At 36.3% G+C, this 20,644-nt stretch overlaps 1 protein-coding gene and 1 pseudogene across 1 annotated transcript in view; one reads left to right on the top strand and one right to left on the bottom strand.

Annotated features, from left to right (window-relative positions):
• Positions 1-20,644, top strand: part of IL1RAPL1 (interleukin 1 receptor accessory protein like 1) — a 1,371,738-nt gene that overhangs the window by 380,544 nt on the left and 970,550 nt on the right. The gene's annotated exons all lie outside the window — the stretch shown is intronic.
• LOC112438635 (5S ribosomal RNA) lies at positions 16,039-16,157 on the bottom strand (annotated as a pseudogene).

Raw genomic sequence — 20,644 nt, forward strand, 5'->3', positions numbered from 1 at the left:
CCAAACAGTTGAGCTTGTGGAACTGGTCTCCTTTGCCCAGTTACATGAACACTGCAATAGTTTCTAACTTCTGCCACTCAAAATATGTGAAGCTTCTCTACCAAAGACAAGGCTCCCTTTGCAAAGATCACTTGGTAGCTCCATCCTTCTGGAGTTGGTGTAACTGTTCATGATTTAAGTCATATAAAATAGGCACTGAAGCTTTATATACTATTGGCCACAATTTCATAAGTCTTATATTACTCTTTCAGCCTCATAAATGTTCAATCTCAAATCTAGTATTTAGATTTATATATAACTTCCTTTCCTTCTTTACCCTTATATCTACATACTGTTCTAAATCAGAACTCTTTAATTTAGTCCCCTTGGCCAATGAGAAAGTTAAGCCATTAAAAAAAATTCTACTTTCAATACATAACAAATTTTCTTCTTATTCTTTAAATTAAAGATCTCCCCCTAACCCTTTACCTTTAAATCTTTTGTCTTTCTAGGCTCACTACTTTGGTGATTTACGTATTCCCATGACCTTACTCATCATTACAAGCGCTTGACATTTAAATACCTAGATCAAACCATTCCTGAGTTGCACATCCCAACTTCTAACTTCCTTATGAACATCACTAGTTGCCTGACTATATATTGACATGCACGATTGAGAGTGTTACAGTGCAGGCATGCACAGCCTAAGTCTAACAAGCAAGATACACTCACTGAATGAATGTTAAAGTGGAAAAAGTCTTCCACCTTAAAGGTTATTTTAAATAATCCCTAAGGGGTGTAAAAATCATCTTTACTTACATTTTAATTTGTAAAGAGGAGAAAAATATTGATGAAGCAGTTAGAAATCTTGTGCCTGAGAGAGAGCGTCCCTCACTTTTGGTCCCTGTAGTGTGTCTCTTTTCAGTTACTGTAAGTGGCTTCCCACATTCTTTTCTCATAAGGGCAGTGCAGCCAGATGGCATGCTACCTACTTATGGAGAAACAAAAGAGAATTTCTTCCTTACAAATGTTATCTAAAATGTAGTTTTGAAAGTCTCTTAGGTAAAGATCTCCTTTATAAAATGTAATATATAATTATAAGCTGGTGGACTTCTTTTTGATCTCTAAGATTATTTTGGGTATACTTAGATTACTGACAACCCTTAGTCAAGAGCCATTAGTTCCGTAGCCGTTAGTTAATTATTACTGTATATAATTATTAGTTAGCTAATGAAGTGTAGGTTATTATTAATTTGGGGGGCTCAGATACAAAGTAACATCAGGTATAAGGAGTTTATGGAAGTTCAAAAATGCAAATTGTGAGTTATTTCATACTCATGACTTATCATATGGAAGTTCTGGTCCCGCCACTTCCAGACTCTATGATCTCAGGCAGGCAAATAATTTATGTCCCTCAGCCTCTTTTACCCAAGCGCAAAGTGGAATAATAAGATTGGCCTCACAAAACTACTTTGAGGAAAACATTAGAAAATACATTTGTAAGATGATTCTATAATAACCAAGGGAAATTGTTAATAAATCACAGTATTCCCATAAAATAACATATTATGAGTTAAGCATTGTGTAGAAGGAAAATAAATTTCAAATATATAATAAATATGGAAGCAATGCTCAAAATTCAATTTTATGTGAAAAATGCAGGAATCAAAATTCTACAGAGTTTATGCAAATTTATGTGTATACTCACATATGTGCACATTTGTGTGCATGTGTGTGCACATACACATATAGAGATGGGATGAGTGCAGAGGCAATAACAAACCAGGAACAGTGGTGGGAATACATGTTATTTTCTTTATATATTTCTTTAGAAGTGATTAGTAGTCAGACTTACTAGGTGTTGTATACACTTTTTAGACTAATTTATCGAATAAAAACAAAAGCCATTTTTAACAATGGAACAATTGGAATTTGTTGTTTTCTATAGTAAAAGCTGTCTATCTTATCATTCATTCAGCCCTCATTCTTTGACATCTGTATCAAACCCGTATGCTCTATGGTTAAGCCAACTAATGGACAGTACATCCTTCAATAAGGAGGAAGTCTAAAACACATAGCTTCCAACTTGCTTTAAACCAGATCTTGTTGGTGTGAAGCCACTGTATAGTTATTTTTATTTATTTATTCATTTAAAAGGATTTCCAAGCTGGGGTTTTGGTTACTTATTAAAACCTACAGAGACAAACATGTGTTTGAAATTAATTGTGTTATTCCAGATTTTTCTTATACCATTACATCATGCTCTTTCCCAATCTGGCTTCCTGAATTTTCTTCTTAAAGTTACATGATTTTTAGTCTCATTCTCAAGAGACTTGGAAATGTAAATTGAGTTATTCAGGCAAAACACTGAATTTCAAGACATTGTTAGAAGCCAGCTTGCCATTATATAGAAAGCTTTTTTTTTTTTCAGTGTAGGCATTTTTGCTCAGTTTTTAGAAGATTTAGAATGTAATACTTGAATAGCCACATACTGATTTCTTAATCCTATCTATTCATGTACATTAATTCCTATGATGATGTTTGTTAGGTTTACAATCTTGGCTGGTCTTGGTAAGGTAGATTAAAATATTATAGGTTTTAGACTCTCACAGCAGTAATGTCCACCGTTTTTCTCCCTAGTGTTAATTTTTTTTAATACTAAGAAATTGTATTCTTAGATATTCGGGAATGCAAATTTTATACTGTAGTACTATATATTTCGGTCTTTGGATAGACAATATTTTCGCTAATTTTTTTCAATTCATCTTTAGAAACATATATATATGTATATATATAAAGATAAAGTTTTGCTCTTGTTGCCCAGGCTGGAGTGCAATGGTGCAATCTCGGCTCACTGCAACCTCCACCTCCCAGGTTCAAGTGATTCTCCTGCCTCAGCCTCCCGAGCAGCTGGGATTGCAGGCAACTGCCATCACACCCAGCTAATTTTTTGTATTTGTAGTACAGATGGGGTTTCACCATGTTGGCCAGGCTAGTCTCAAACTCCTGACCTCAGGTGATCCACCTATCTTGGCTTCCCTAAGTGCTGGGATTACAGGCGTGAGCCACTGCGCCCAGCCAAAACTTTTACATCTTTATTTTGACATAAAATTCTAAACTATGTAAGCAAGTTTCACTTTTTTATAAGGATTTAGAAATGAACAAAATGGGTACACAAAGAACAGATTCTTTATTTAACAAACATTAATTCATTGAACAAATATTGAAGAGTGTATACTTTGTATCAGTTATCATGTCAATCATACTAGAAGAAATAAGTTCCAATTGTGTCAATTGGATGTTCTAACTGTTCTTAACTTCTATGATTCATAAGTTTGTAACTCCCTAATAAATCTTTACATATAATTACGTTGGAGTATCACAATAATGAATAATACCATTTTGCTTATATAAGCTTTGTGAATGTGAAACAAAAAGCAACAACAGCATTGAAGTTAGAAACTCTTGAAATAATTTTCTACAAAAATTTATCCTTTTTAAAAAAACTAACTTTTTAAGCTAAGCAGAGTTCGGCCTGGTTAGTACTTGGATGTGAGACCACCTGGGAATACTGCGTGCTATAGGCTTTAATAAAACAGAAAGAAAACCCTAACTTAAAATATATATGTAAGTTCTTAAAAAGCATATCTTGCCATAATTTATGAAAACCCTTATATATATAATTTTTATTGTTTTTCAGCCACATAATACCAGTCTAAAAAAGCACATGTAGAATATTTATATGTAGTATATATATATATTCAACTACCTTGCATATCCAGTCTCATGAAAAACAAATCAAAAGGGAAAGAGAAGTGTAGAATTTTCAGTGTAGTTAAGCCACACTGCTTTCCCTGATTTTGAAAAATCACTTAAGACATAGGTTTTACTTGTTTCCTTGGCCAGGGTATGATGGATTACCTGTTTCACAACCATCTCAGTAACTAACAACTGCCAACTACAGAACCGTATTGTTCTACCAAAGGAAAACCATCATGAGAAGATAAGATGTTTTTCCCCTACCCCATTGAAACTTCTAAATTACCTATAAAATTGTCATAATGTATTAGTAATTGGAAAATTCTGAATGATTTTTGTTTATAGTCTTAAAATATATGGATGAAAAAAGAAGAAACAGTTTTGGCAAAGCAAGCTCAGAATTCTTGATGAAGCTGTTCCTTGGAGTCAAAGGGAGTGTGATGCCATTGCCACTCAAGGTTCTCCTTTGTAATCTCTAGCAGATAATCTATAAATCCCAATGACCTACAAGAGCAAGACAAGGACTGCAGGTGCTCAGGCACCATGATATCATTAGCAATAATCACTGCATGGCTGTGTTTTCTCACTAATACATGGGTAGAGTACCAAATTATTGAGCAATACTAGATCTCTCTTTTATCGAGCTCATTAGTCTTGGAAGAATTCATTAATCTTTTAAGCTTAGAAGAAAAATGTAACCTAGGATTTGGCAGAACGATCAATGAGACGTACGTGAGAGAGTGTGTGTGTTCAAGAGGAAGGTAAGGAGAATCGAAAGTTTTAGCATTGGATTTAGCATAGGATTTAAGTGGACCCATCTGCATTTGGGGATGAGAGGGAGGTCATACACGGGGCTGCCAACATGGGTGGAGACAGAAAACAAATAACTCTGAAAATTGTGTATGTGTGTGTGTGTGTGTGTGTATTTCTGTAACAGTTTAAGGTTTTAATTTTTTTCCAGAAACCCTAATCAACATAATTAACTTTCTAGCCTCAGATCTAATTGGTCACCACATCCTGTCATGGCCACCACCAAATTATATCTTATTTACTTCCTTCTTTTATGCCTACTGCCGGTAACTTATTTCAAAGATACCTGTATTTTCATCTGAACTGTTGTAATCTGAACTGTATTTTCATCTGAACTGGCTTCTCTATTATTTTCCCGTGTTCATCACTTATATTGACTTCCTTATTTAAAAGCAGTCCAGATCTCTTCATTGCCTACCCATGAAATCCAAACTTTTTGGCATGAATTTGAAACAATAATAATTATTATTATCATTTATTAAGAAACTTACATTGCTAGACATAAAACATGAGTATCTCCAACTCCCAAACTGACCTTTGAAGATAGGGTATTGTTATGTCTTGCTTTGCAGCAGAAGACCTTGATATACAGAAAGATTAAAGATCTTTCCAAGTTCAAGGAGCTGGTGTAAGAGACAGAACTAAAATTCAAAACATGTGCTGTGGGTCGGGCGCGGTGGCTCACACCTGTAATCCCAGCACTTTGGGAGGCTGAGGCAGGCGGATCACGAGGTCAGGAGATCAAGACCATCCTGGCTAATACAGTGAAACCCCGTCTCCACTAAAAATACAAAAAAATTAGCCGGGCATGGTGGCGGGTGCCTGTAGTCCCAGCTACTTGGGAGGCTGAGGCAGGAGAATGGCGTGAACCTAGGAGGCGGAGCTTGCAGTGAGCCGAGATCGTGCCACTGCCCTCCAGCCTGGGCAACAGAGCAAGACTCTGTCTCAAAAAACAAAACAACAACATCAACAACAAAAAAACAAAAACATGTGCTGTGACTGCAGAGTTCGGGCATTTTCCATTACACCATGGTTCTGTTTAAACCTGACCCATTTCACCTTTATAGATTCAGCAACTACCAGTCTCACCTTCTCGTACATCTTATACATATTTAGCTTTACCCACCCGCCATGATTTAAATCTCTCATACTTTTTCCCATCCTCATCCTGTTGGTCATGCCCTTCCTGCTGTTGTTTCCTTGATCTTTAGTAATTTTCATTTAGATAACATCTAGTAATCTCTCCAGGTTCTGTGCAAATGTCTCTTCTTCTCTGAAGTCTCTTTTAACCTATTGAGTTTTCCCCTTACCTATGCAATATTTCCAGAGCGTGTGATACATACTTCTATTGCTGCACCAATCTCATTTTTGTAGTTATTTATTTGTGTATCCATAAGTCACCATGACTGCTTGAAAACAGAGCACTTTTCTTCTTACTTTGTTGTTTATGACACAGTGATTGTCCCATCAAACATGCTCATACGTATTGAATGAGTGAATTCTCTACCCATCTCAAACCAATGCATTATGGCAATGGCACACACCATTAGTTTTTGTAAGTAACTTTTGAAAGTTAAGCCAAAAGTATCTTCATGTTAATTAATAGTGCAATTTTGCACGTGTTGGAATAGTTGAGAATTGGTTATTCTTTTTTTTTTTTATTTATTTTTTATTTTTTTATTTTATTTATTTTTTATTATACTTTAAGTTTTAGGGTACATGTGCACATTGTGCAGGTTAGTTACATATGTATACATGTGCCATGCTGGTGTGCTGCACCCACTAACTCGTCATCTAGCATTAGGTATATCTCCCAATGCTATCCCTCCCCCCTCCCCCCTCCCCACCACAGTCCCCAGAGTATGATATTCCCCTTCCTGTGTCCATGTGATCTCATTGTTCAATTCCCACCTATGAGTGAGAATATGCGGTGTTTGGTTTTTTGTTCTTGCGATAGTTTACTGAGAATGATGGTTTCCAATTTCATCCATGTCCCTACAAAGGATATGAACTCATCATTTTTTATGGCTGCATAGTATTCCATGGTGTATATGTGCCACATTTTCAGAATTGGTTATTCTTAAGATTTATTTCCTGCCCAAACACCACAGCTCCATATTTCATGATTTTCCAATATAACTTATCATCTTGGCTGTAAAGAATACCTTAATTTTGGCCTTAGGTAGGATAGATATGTTTGATTGGACTTTCTCTGACTGATTAGGTTAATTTGTCAGCTGGACTCACGGTTCTTCTTTAGTTTTCTTCTATTCTACACTTATGATAACTCTGTGTTTGGATATTTCTTTGTTTATTACAGATATTAAACTTGTAAATTTAATGATTCTCTGTAATTTTTCAGAGCCCATCAGCCCAGGTGTCTTTCCACATACTGATGTAGTAACTGTGAGTGCTTTTAAAGCTCTTGTATCTAAACCATAGCTCTGTTATGGTTAGCCTCTGCTTCATTCATTTAAAACCTATTTTGTGTACTCACTATTTGCAAAGTGTTTAGCTAAGATAAACCACGTGCTTTCCCTGTTCTTGAGAAATTCATAGTGTATCCTTTGGTTTATGATCTAGCCTAGGACTCAATTAGAACATTAATTTTGAAAAGTTAAAGGAGACCTCTTTGGAGATTATGCGTTTGTTTTAGTTGTGCTATTAGTGAGTTTAATCATATAATTTTGCTCAAACAAATTTCTTAAGGGTCTACTACGGGCCTGCAGAGGGGGACCAAGGGCTCAGAATAAACTGATGTAGTGGTTACAGATGCTGGCACTGGATTAAACCTGGATGTGACTCCTGGCTTCCCCCATACTTGCTGTGTGATGCCCTGCAAGTTACAGTAACTATCTGAGTTTTCTCTTTGACATATGAAAAATGTAAATAATAGTATTTCCCTTATAGGTATTTGGTGACAATTAAATGAGATAATTAAAATAAGCATAGGACATTATATGACCTTTGCTAAACGTCCAATTTTTGTTGTTTAATTATTGAGTTTTCAATAAATATTTGCCAAATTAAAAACTTAAGGAAAATAAACACTGAAGTTATTGTCATGACTTTCATGTATATCTCCATTCTTGAAGTTTTGACAGAGTTATAAAAATTGAACTCCGAGTTTTGGCTAAAGAAACCTCTGTTAATCTGATATGCATAAATCTTGAATTAAGGTTTCCTTTACTACTGTTACTATTCCTACTGATAATATCTTTTTATAGCATTTATATTTTAATGTATATTTCCCATTACCTCCTAAAATCCTTAGAGCAATCCCTGTGAGGGCTGGTATTATTTTCCTTTATAGATGAATAGACTAACATGTGCAGGGATTAAGAGTCTTGATCTACGCCATTTGGCTCATAAATGGCCAGCTCAGTCCTGGAACTCCCAGGTGTCCTACTCCTGTACTTTTTGTACTTTTTGCCTCTCTTCCCTAAATTTTGGTTAGTTGAAAAGTGGACAATTATCATCTTCTGGAATCTTCTGTATGTAATGTAATATAGTTACAGTGTGTTTATATAGAGTGGAATATAAGGAGATGGAGGTTACTGGCCTAAGGATATGTATAGATATAAATGGAATGTGCACACACATTTTAAATGCATGCTAAGTGGAACATGGAAGTTTTTCATATTGACTCAAAGTGTGGTTTATTTGAAGATATTCAATTATAAATGTCAAGTCAACTTGCATTCAAGTAAATTATTATGTCCCTACTCCTAAAATTTTTAATACAAAGTCATCTGGCCAATGCTTATCTCTTCAGACTCATACCCCGTGATTTGTTCTTTTTTTCAAAATCACCATATGATTCAGCTGTATAGAAGTATTGTGGTGAATACTTGTTTCATACTTCTGTCTTATTATATTCCCTCTATCAGTGTACTCCCTGCCCCTTCTGCACCTCTTGTTTATCCTGGGAAATGCTGGATGATCTTTGAAGATAGCAAATGCTTGCCCTCTCTGTGATACCATCTTTCAACTCTGTAGATTGAACATTTTCTGGCACTTATAGCACTTTAACTGTCCTATCACATTAAACAATGTTGATCTAAGTCAATCTGGGATTCCTTAGCTCTAGTACAAAACCTGGTACAAATGTGGAAACAATTAATATTTCAATTGGGCTGAAAAACTAGGATACATGTTTCTTTGGGAATTTGCTGAAGGAAAATTAGAAGTAAAAAAATTGAGCAACTTTCTAATTGTTTTCTTTCAACTCCAAGTGTTCATTCAATCTGCTCATGCTCCTGAACACCTATGAAGTCTCTTCTCCTAACCAGGGATCCCGCAGTAAATAGAGCATATAACAATCCTACCCTCATGGAAAATGTTTTCTAATGTAAAGAGATATACAGTAAGTAAGATAAATATATGAAATATCTTACATGGTGATAAATGTTTTAGAGAAAGATAAAGCAGGAAGGTAGAATATACAATACTGAGAGGAACTTGCAGTTTTAAATAGGATGGGCAAGGAAGACTCTGCTGAATAGGTGATATTTGAGAAAGAGGGGAAGGAGATAAAGGATTGAGGTATTAGGATGTCTCAGGGAAGAGCATCCCAAATGTAACAGCAAATGCAAACAACAAGAGAAATGAACACGTATGTCATGTTCAAAGAAGAGCTCAGAGGCCAAAGTGGCTGGAGCACAGTAAAGAATGGAGGAGAAAAAGAAGACAAGTTCATAAAAATCATGTAATGTCTTGTAAGTTAAAAGATTGATAGTTAATATGAGTAAAATGGGATGTGAATGGAAGGTTTTGAAAAAGGCTTAATGTCATCTAACTTAATATTTTGAAAGGATAACTCTGGCTTTTATATTGAGAATGAAATGAAAGAAGGTTGGCACAGAAGATTAAGGATAGGAACTAGGGAAAGAACAGGGAGACCAGTTATGAATCCATTGAAATAGTTCAGGCCAGAAATGATGATGACTTGGTTTATGATGGTAGCAGTAGAGATAATGACAGGTGGTGGGTTGTGAATATATTTTGAAGATAAAGATAAGAGAATTTCCTAAGAGAGCATATATATATGAAAGAGTCAAGTATGAATCCAAGATTTTTGTTTTAAGCTTTTGAGAGGATAGAGTTGCCATTTACTGAGATGGGAAAAACTGCAGAAGGAACAGATAAGGGGGAAGGTCAGGAATTCAGTTTTTGACAAATTAGTTTTGAGATATGTTTAGTCATCAAAGTGAAGTTTCCAAATAGGCAGTTTGTCATTAAATCTGGGGTTCAAGGAAGCATTCCAGGAAAGATGAAATTTAATGCTATGGGCCTGGATTAAGTTACCCAGGAAGTGAGTATAAACAGAGGAAAGAAGAGATCCAAAGACTGAATCTTGGGGCATTTCCACATTAAGAGGCTTGGGAGATGAAAAGGAACTGGTTAAAGAGCCTAAAAAGAGAGTGAACAGTGAGGTGAAAGGAAGACAAGGATAGAAGTCAAGAAGAAGTTAGGGATCACTGGCAAACTTCTTCTGTAAAGTGCCAGATAGTAAATATTTTAGGCTTCATAGGCCAAAAGGTCTCTGTTGGAAGAATACAACTCTGCTCTTTTAGCAGGAAAACAGCTATAGATATCAGGTAAGCAAATGAACATGGTTATGTTCTGATACAACTTTACTTAAAAATGAGGCAGCAGACTTGATTTGATCCATAGGCTATAATTTGCTGATTCCTGTTCAAGAAACCAAACAAATAAACTGTTTCCAGGAGGAAAGAATTATTGATTGTATCAAATTCTGCTTATTTGTCAAAGGTGAAACTGAGGAATTGACCATTAGATTTAACAGCTTGGTAGCAGTATTAGTCCATTCTCACACTGTTATAAAGAAATACCTGAGACTGGGTAATTTACAAAGAAAAAAGGTTTAATTGGTTCACAGTTCTGCAGGCTGTACAGGAAGCATAGCAGCTTCTGCTCCTGGGGAGGCCTCAGGAAGCTTATAATCATGGCAGAAGGCAAGGGCAAACAAGGTTGTCTTACATGGTCAGAGCAGGAGCAAGAGAGAGAGTGGGGAGGAGCCACACACTTTTGAACAACCAGATCTCGTAAGAACTCACTCACTATACAGTACCAAGAGGGGATGGTGCTAACCCATTCATGAGAACTCTGCCCCATGATCCAGTCAACTTCCACCAGGCCCGACCTCCAACACCAGGGGTTACAATTGAACGTGAGATTTATGTGAGGACACAGATCCAAACCATATCAGCAGCCTTTAGTGACCTTGATGAGTAGTTTCAAAAGGTGTTGAGAGGAAAGGCAAAATTGAAAGAGGGATTTGGGTTAAGAGAGAATTAAGGAGAGAAATAAGAGGTAAGAACAAGTCAGCACTTTGGGAGGCCAAGGCAGGTGGATCACAAGGTCAGGAGTTCAAGACCAGCCTGGCCAACATAGTGAAACCCTGTCTCTACTAAAAATACAAAAATTAGCTGTGCATGGTGATGCATGCCTGTAATCCCAGCTACTCTGGAGGCTGAGACAGGAGAATTGCTCGAACCAGGACCTGGGGGTTGGAGGTTGCAGTGAGCCGAGGTCGCGCCATTGCACTCCAGCCTGGGGCTACAGAGCGAGACTCTGTCTCAAAAAACAGGTAAGAGAACAAGTGTTAAAAAGTGAACGCGTTTCAGTTTCACATTTGAGGGGAACAAAGAAATGGAGCTGAAACTGTAAGTCGGAAATACGGTCAAGAGAGGATGTTTTTAAGATGGGAAAATAATAGCGTAGAATACACACAGGAATGACCCAGAAGAGAGGAAGAAATTGGTGATGCAGGAGAGAGTGGAGCTAATTGCTGGAGCCATGTCCTTGAGTAGGTGAGAGGGAATGAGATCTAGAGCACACAAGGTGGGGTCCGTCATCGGAACAAAGACTGGTGATCCACAGTGTTGGGCACCAACGCAGGCCCATGGGAAGATATGTTGACATGAGGCTAGGGAGCAACTGTTTACTGATTGCTTCAATTTTCTCAGATAAATGAGAAACAAGGCCATTGACTGAGAGTGGGGAAGGAGGTGTTGGAGGTGTGAGGAAAGGGGAGAGAATAAAATAGCCATTCAGACTGGAGGTTCTCAAACGTTGCTACATACTAAAATGACCTCAGAGAGCATTTAAAAATTCCAGAGGCCAGATTGTAACCAAGACAACTTTACTCAGAATTTTGGGGTGATGCCTTGCTTTAGTACTTTTTAAAGATTCCCCAATATTCAGGTAAATTTGAGATTGAGTAAGATTACTGAGTCATACTAGGAGCCAACTTGAATCTAGTGTTCATGAATTCAAAATGTGACTAGTCAGATTATGTGTTTTCCTCCAGAAGTTTCCATAGCATGAGAGTGAACAGTGAATGAGTGGAGAGTTGGTGGTAACCGGGGTTTAAGATTTATTAAGTGGGCACCAGATTTGAGAGGGAGCAGAGCAATTTAAAGATATATTCAAAAAAGTGTTTACAATACACTGTAGAGTTTATGCTTGATAAAAAGAGAAGTGATGCCACGAAGGGCATAAGGAATAGTGAAAAGCCAGTAGAATGAATGCATTGGAGGGCCTGGTAATATCAAAGTATTGTTGGAATGGGGTACTAGATGGAATCATCTGGAGACTTAGAAGGTGGAGGTCAGAAAGTGTGATGTTTATAACTGAGTTTCTAACAACATCTATCGTATGACCACAGAACCAAGTGGCCAAGGCAGGGTGGAGGACAAGGTCTCTGGAGTCAAAAAGTTCAGTGAATTACTAGGGCAAGATGGTGAGAGAATTGTTTTCAACAGACATTTAAAGTACCAGAAGTTATGACAAGCATCATTTGTTGGAGAGGGTAACAGGCAGGAGCTAAAATCTTCAGGTAGTGAGGGGATGATACCACCCATACTTAAATAGCTCCTCATTTTCCTACTTTCACAGATACTGATTCCATCTTTAGACATTTTGAACAATGCAACAATGTTAATTTTCTTATACTTTGTTCAATATACTTTCAAGTGTAGTCAGGTACTAGCATTTTCCTTTTTGCCCCATTTTATTCTGGTTATTAGTAATTCACTAGTTTCTAAAGCTAATTGTATCATCATTGCTTTTTACACTTGAAATATCCAGTCACTATTCGTGCAGAGCCAATTCAATTTTTCTTCTTGAAAGAATATAACTCTTAGCTACAAGAATGGTCCAGCAATGGTAATAGAATTATTCTCCATGGAGAATACCTTTTTGCTTCTCTAGCTCTCCCTTTTAACATTAGCCTTAATCTGATAGCAAAATCAGCAGTCCTAAAACAAAAGGAAAAATAATGATGTTTCTGAAAAGAGAGAGTCAGAAGAATTACCAGCACACTGAATATGTATTTCAATCTCTTGTGTAACAAGTTTGTTGTTGTGATGGTTGTTTTTTGTTTTCCCTTTGGTAATGGCAATGTATTCTGGGGAAAAAATGCAGTATGTTGATTTTTTAAAAAGCCTATTAAAAATTTCCAAAGTTAAAAATGCCTGAAGCCCTTAATCTACCACATGAAATTGTAAATGATCCCCAGTGGTGGAGTTCTCTGTGATGCAAGTTCATCATAGTTGACTGATGGATGTTGTCAGATCATTCCTGAAGTTGTAGTGCATTTGAACAATGAGTATTGTAGGTATAGTGTAGAAATGTTCATCTTTCTATGACTGAGATGGCAGAGCCTTTTAGCTAAGACTCAGTGTGATTTATTACCTCTATCTACATCAATCACCAAACATGCAAATCATCTTGACTCTCAGGAGAGCCATGACTCATTCATTGATATAGAATGTTTCTCCGTCACTTGGCTGGAGCTCTCTTCTCTCACCTCCAGTGTTTTACACAGTCTGTTTCACAAATGTGAACAAACTGATTTCTCTGCCATCCCAGTTTTCTCATCTCTTCAAATTGATGGTTTTTTCCAGCACATCTTTGCTGATTAAGCTAGATCATATTCCCACTCCATTAAATCTTACTGACCATTCTTACCCGCTCATATTTATATATCAAGTCAAACGTCTGTTAACGTGTGAAGTTTATTATAATCAGTCTGTGTTATCTGTTTAAATTATCCTACCTCATTTTTATATTAATTTCTTACATAATTCTTTTGTCAAACATGTATAACTTGGAGTTGAAATAGCCTAGTGTAAATCTTGAATCTTACTCCCTGCACCTTCTGCCACATTGTCCATTTATGATGCTTGTAATTAGTTTGTAGATTTGACTTTTTAAGTGAAATATTCCAGAGCAAGAGTTTTCTGTCAACAGGGAGTTTGCAGTTAGGTTGAGGACAAATGCATATATCGGTCACCTGGCTAATTTTTTTTCTTTTGTACAGCATACACATTCCTTATTTCTAGCCTACTTCCACAAACAAGTCTGTTAAGGCTCAAGGGTCAAGTATCTCAAATCTGATAAAATATTATGCTTAGGTCAGACACGGTTGCTCACACCTGTAATCCCAGCACTTTGGGAGGTCAAAGCAGGAGGATCTCTTGAGCGCAAGAGTTTGAGTCCAGTCTGGGCAACATAGCAAGATCATGTCTCTACTAAAAATTAAAAAAAATTAGTCGAGCATGGTGGTGCATGCCTGTAGTCCCAGCTACTCAGGAGACTGAGGCAGGAGGATCACTTGAGCCTGTGAGATTGAGAGTGCCGTGAGCTATGGTTGTGCCACTGCACTCCAGCCTGAGGGACAGAGTGAGACCCTGTCTCAAAAAAAAAAAAAAAAAAAAAAAAAAAAAAAAAAAAAAAGGAAAGAAAGAAAGAAAAGAAAAAAATTCTGCTTAGTCCCATGCTGTAGGTAGAATGACTCTGGCTTTTAATGGCCTGCCTTGATAAGAGGTCAGGTGCACTTTCTCACACATCATGCCGTGTCCCTCAAAGGAGGACTCCTTATTAACATTGATACTAAATAACTGATAAGCTAATCATGGAGTTTAACTTAATACACCTGAAAACGATCCTAAAATGATCTAAAAATCTCCTAGGTTTTTTTCTTTTCACAGAGAAGGAAATTGAAACAGTCCTCTTTCAGGACCCCTGAACCAATATTTTTTCTATTATGCCATACTACCTCTAAAATAATTGTTTGCTAATAGCCAGCTATACGCAAAGAAATATATTAAGGCATTAAAAGTGTTTGAAGATATGATTTATTCCTCAAGGCCCTTAACATCCCTTTGGCAAGATAATGCAAACAACCTGTGCCTCTCTTACACTTCTTAGCAAGATATCTGTATTTTGTGATGGTCTATACTGTGTTTTCTCTTCTCCTCCCAGCCTTGTCTTCCTGTTTACCATCTGAATGTGGTAAAAATGCAGATCTACCTTTCTTCCCAATGCTGAAATAGGGCCTGGCTCATAGTTGGCATTCACGGCAGTTAGGAGAAGGACTGAAGAGAAGCCTGCACTTTCTCCTTTTTGTACATGCTCTTCACAAATCCTGAAGTATCCTAACTCAATCCCTAATTATCCCCAGCTCTTTAAGCCCTACTTATCTCCCTTTAACCTTTGCCTGCCTCACTGTTCATACCCCCTCTCCCATCGCTGCTTTTGGGTTTGCATCTACCTCCTGTCCCTGTTTTATCCTATTGTATTTATGCATATGAGTTGAGTATTAAAATCTTAAAATATGCCAGTACCTTAAATAAGAACTGAGGAATAAAGCAGATATCCCTCCAATTTGAGGGTACTTTTTTTCTATTTTATTCTCCAGAACTGATCAGTGCCACAAAATATGATGAGAGAGCAAGGTGTCTGTTTTCTCTTTCAGTTTCATTGTTCTAAAGACAACACTTTCAGTGTAGGTGCTGTGTATCCATTGCCTGTTTGAATTTACAGTTGTTTTCCAGTGGTGCTGCCTAACTCTTTGCTAATATCTATATTTGACATTAGGTCATCTGGGCAGCTTGCTGTAATCATCTGTGAGAAAGCTCCTCTGGAACCCACCAATGGGCACTAGAATCAAAACTTTGGTTCAGTCTTATAATTTCCTCATTTATAATGTGGGGATAATTATAGTACCTTCCTTGTGGAGTTCTTGTGAGGATTAACTGAGTCATTGAATGTAAAGCACTTAGAATATGGGAAGCACTCAGTAAATATTATTCATATGGCGCTCTTCAGTAGCCAAAATATAACACCACACTATTTGCATTTAGTACCTTTCTGTTGTGGAAGCTTCTATTCAAACAAGGGTATGTATTTCATTTATTTTTAACGTTTTGCTTTTGAGAAAGCTTGAGATATATTTCATAGTTGCCTACAGGCAAAGGGAGACACCAATAAATTGAATTCTGCATCCTGGATCATAAGGTAAGTGCTGAATCTGACCACAGGATCAGTGCTTCTGCCACTAAACCCGAGTGTCATCAACCTTACTGGTTCTTTGCTTAGATACTCTTGTCCAAAGTTCTTAAACGTATCAGCAATACCATCATGCATCATTCTTTTGTTATTATTTTTATTTAAATAAAAAGCCTACAGCACCCGGTATTCCCAGGCACTCTCCCATTCAAGTACTAACCAGGCCCAACCCTGCTTAGCTTCTGAGATCAGATGAGACCAGTCATGTTCAGAGTGGTATGGCCATAGACTCATGAATCATTCTTAACTAGAGAGCAATACATTTTAGCTAGGAAAACTCCTGAATTCAACTATAATTTCATATAATGTAAATATGTTTTAACTATATTAAATAACTTCTCCAAATATGAAATACACATATATATCATTTGGTCTAGATGGATCCTTGACTGTAATTTACTTTGCTGAAGTGTCCATCTCTCTATCCACATTTGAATTATTTAAATTACTTGGAGAGCCAAGGTGGCTCCCAGACTAAAATTTCCCCAATTGTCCTTCCACTGCTACTTGTTCATGTAGGAAATTTCTCCATCCTGTACACAGACATCAGAGTACTCTACTCCAAAGAGGCCCTAGGATTTTTATCTCTTCCCCTTTCCCAGTCCTTCTGACAACTCTCCCTCCATTGTTTAAAGCAGTATTAAAATTATCCAAATGTTCATCATTGCGTCTTTCTACTTTCAATATTCCTCTAGCACTGCCGCTAATCTAAAGCATATGCTGATTTCTCTTCCCTCATGAATTATGATTTATAATGGAGTAGCATGAGCCTAGGAACAATGTACTTCCTCTTGTCCCAGACATGTTTAGAGCTTTCCAATTTATGCTAACATCGGAGTTTGTCATGGGGGCATTTTTGCCCATCTATTTTTATTATATTTTAGTCAACACTGTGTTATATTTCCATATCATATTATTCTGATATAAACAAAAATCACAAGGTAAAATGCAAGTATTCATTATTTTCTTAGTATTTATCTTACCCACTGAGTAGCTTTGACTATACTTAAAAAAATTCTCAGCTTATTTAATAGATTAAAAATTATAATCTGGAATGAATTAATTGGAAATAACCAATTAATATAGTGAGGGAATGAAAGTATGTCCCAAAAATCTTTCTGAAAAGGTTTCAACAACATAAGTACAAACAACTCTGAGAAGTACAAACAACTACAGAGAAGGCATGACAAATATGTCATGATTGTCAATATTTTAAATTCACCACTTCAGGTAGGACAAAGGATGTTAAAATATTTTTCTTTGAATATTTAATATCACTAATAGGACCAAAAACATTGGAATAGCATGTGTGTGACATAAGCTCAAAGTTCTAGAGCAGTGCTATTCAATAGAATTTTCTACAGTAATGGAAATTTTCAATATCTGCACTCTCCAATGTGGAAGCAACTAGCTACATGTGGCCATTGAGCACCAGAAATGTGGTTAGTGTAACTGACCTGATGCTGAATTTTAAATTGTCTATAAATTTTATTTTAATTAAATTATAAATTTAATTATAAATAGCTACATGGGGCTATTTGTCTGCAATATTGGATGAACAGTAAAACTTTAGAGACTTGCAGCCTTCTGTTAAGACTGTAATTCACACAAGGCTGGGTCATCTTGTGGTCACTATTAGGCCAGTGTCACACTACAAAGCAACACAAATCCTATATTAAAACAACCACATAAAACGACCTATAAGAAACTACCACAACACACTGAAAAATAATTTTGATATTTACTGTTTTGCAAGCGTGTCAAAATATTTAAGGATCCTTTTCACACATCTTTCTCCTTGAAGACCTCTCACTATGCTTCTTTAGTGCTTTCTTCTTGTTTCTCCTCCAAATATTTTCCCCAAACTTACCTATATATCTCAGGCATCCTTCCTTTCTCTCATCCTCATCTCTTCTCTACACCTTTTAAGATCTGTCTCTTTATCCATTATCCCCACACATCAACAGGTCCCTGACCATGCACACTAAACACAAAATCCTCATCCCCAGAGAAGAGATTTGCTATCCGTCACAAGAATAAATATTTGTAAAGGCTAAATTGGGGGCTATATATTAGAATCATTTCTAGATGTCACCCTTTTTTCATCCTCTAGGCAAGATTATTTCTAATACGAATTTCATGAGGCCTCTAGAGTTTAAGAAAAAAGCTAATGCTTATTGAATGCTTTGAGTAGTAGGAGCACCTCAAGGCAATAAGAACATCTCAAGGTCTCTTCCACCTCTTTGATCTGATGAAAAGTTGAATAAGAAATATAAACTGGGTATGATACAAACCAATGAGCAAATCACTTTTTATGTAAAAGTAATTAACAGGGGAAAAGATTTAAAAAGGATGCCCTTCATCTTCCCTAGATTGGGAGCTTATCCTTTAGACTTTAGGTTTTGTTCATTTGGGATACAGTCAACAAATATTTGTTGAGCGTTGACTGAGTGTTAGGCAGTTTTAAAATTATTTTATTTGTATTGGTAATAAAAACATGGTGGTCCTTGCCCATATAGAGCTTACAAATGTTAAAGGAGGCAGAGAGAAAACAAGAAAATCTATAACCTAAATATAAAATTATCAATTGTGATCACTGTAATTAAGAAATTGATGGGGTTGAATAATAGAATAGCAGGATGGGAATGCCATACTAACGCATGGCCATTAGAAACTAAGTGATCCTACATAACACATGTGCACAGAGATGTTCTTTATGGTTTCATAGATTTGATGTTAGTGTAACCCATCCTTTTACATGTTATATATTGCCATCCTTAAATGGTCTTTGGTAAACCACATCTGAATTTTTGATTAGCAAATGTGAAATAAAGACTTCAGCTTATTCCGTGTAGGTGCTGAATACCAATTAACAATTCAGTATGAATAACATTTCCATCTTTACCTAACGAGCACATTTTTAAAAGGTTGTCCATTTTATGAAAATAAGTAGAAATCGAAAAATGCAGTGCTGATAATGCTAAGAAGGATAGACTCATGGAGATTATTATGCATATTCTATTAGCATCAGGTGGCTGTAAATGCATTAGATATAAGCTGGTAGATGGTGGGCTACATGAGGAAGAAAAATAAAATCAAAGAAGACATAAAACTTGCTGACACTACAACAACCTCAAAGTTGTGCCTAAAAGATGAGATTTAATCGAGTATTTTTAAAAACTAGATGCTAGATCTTATGGAATAGAAACTTGTTTCCTATCATGTAAGTCTATTAAAATTTTTCCCATTAAGAATTTATTTAAAAATTCGTAACTGCATTATGTAGAAATTACATGGAATATGTCTTATACTTTGTCTTTTCCCCAAAAGTGTTATTTCTTCCCATTTTATACCTAATAGAGTAGAGGTTAAGTAAATGGAGGAACATAATAGAACTAGAAAGTTGCATAGATAGGATTAAAATGTAGAATGTTTTGGCTTCAAAGTCTCTGTTCTTTCTAGTTCATGACTTCTTTATAAAAATATATTTATCAGTGTTTTTGGTTGGATCATCACAAAATTGGGTTCTTCCTTCACTTGTGTAGACAGAAATAAAGAGTGAAATTATAACATACAAGGGAGTAATTTGAAACATGCTCATTTTTCTTGCTGTTGTTGAAAATGAGTATTTTATATTGTTTTCTTTTTAAAACACAATTTGCTTCCCTGCACAGAAAAATATACCCGTTTTTCTTTAGAAATTTACTAAATTTTTAATTTGCTAATCGCAAGGGAAGGATTATTTTCTTAGGATTAAGTATAGTCAATTGGTATTATGATGTTGGGAAGTAAAGTGCAGAATTCTATTAAGGACTTAGTGATTTGGATTTGTCAAAGAAGAGCCACTCCGTGATGTAATTTGCATGGTCATATATATGCAAAGTTCTGTTTCAGCTTGGAGACTTTATCTTTGAATTTTCACTGAGAAGATATTGGCTTATTCCTATTTTAGAATCTGTTTAGCCATGACTCTGGACACACATGTATAGAAAGAGTAACTGCTTTGTACATGTGCTTTTGAAATATTGCCTATGATCGGTGCCTCCTTAGGGAAAGTGAGTTTTTTGTTAAGAGTCTGAAAGTCTATTTAGGAAAGTTGTTTTCAAAGAGTGTCCTGAAGGTTACTTGGTCTGACTTAACAGCAAAGTCAATTTAACAGTAGTCTGCCTTGCAGAATCCTGGATCTATCAGAGATTCAGTTCTCCATGCTGTGTGGGAAAATTATACTGGCTGATTTTGGGAGAAGTTACTGTGGAAACATATTTTGGCACGTTTCTGCTGAAGCCAGAAACCTGGATGCTTTGTTCTTTGTGAGGTATCAAAAATAAAAATTCATGAAATTCTGACATCCTGCCTGCTCCCTTATCTGGGTTAAATGCTGTGGTAAACTTCTCTTTTGGTTGAAATATTTAAAAAGGAAAGCAATACATATGAACAGACACACATTTATACACACACACACACACACACACACACTTGCATTTCTTTACTTGAACTATCTTGTTGAATCCTAATTACTAAACTCATATACTGCTTCTTCCCAGGGAATATAGAATATTACTGTTATCAAGATATGCCACACCTATCCTCATTGGCGACCTACCCCCTCAATTCTCCTTGCTGGTTTATTGGATTAAAATAGAGAAGCAGAAATCTTATGTAGGAGGAATATGTTGACAAATGGTGGGTTTTACCTTGATACTTTCACCAAATATGT

The sequence above is a fragment of the Pan paniscus genome, chromosome X (genome assembly GCF_029289425.2).
Source record: "Pan paniscus chromosome X, NHGRI_mPanPan1-v2.0_pri, whole genome shotgun sequence".
Lineage (NCBI taxonomy): Eukaryota > Metazoa > Chordata > Mammalia > Primates > Hominidae > Pan > Pan paniscus.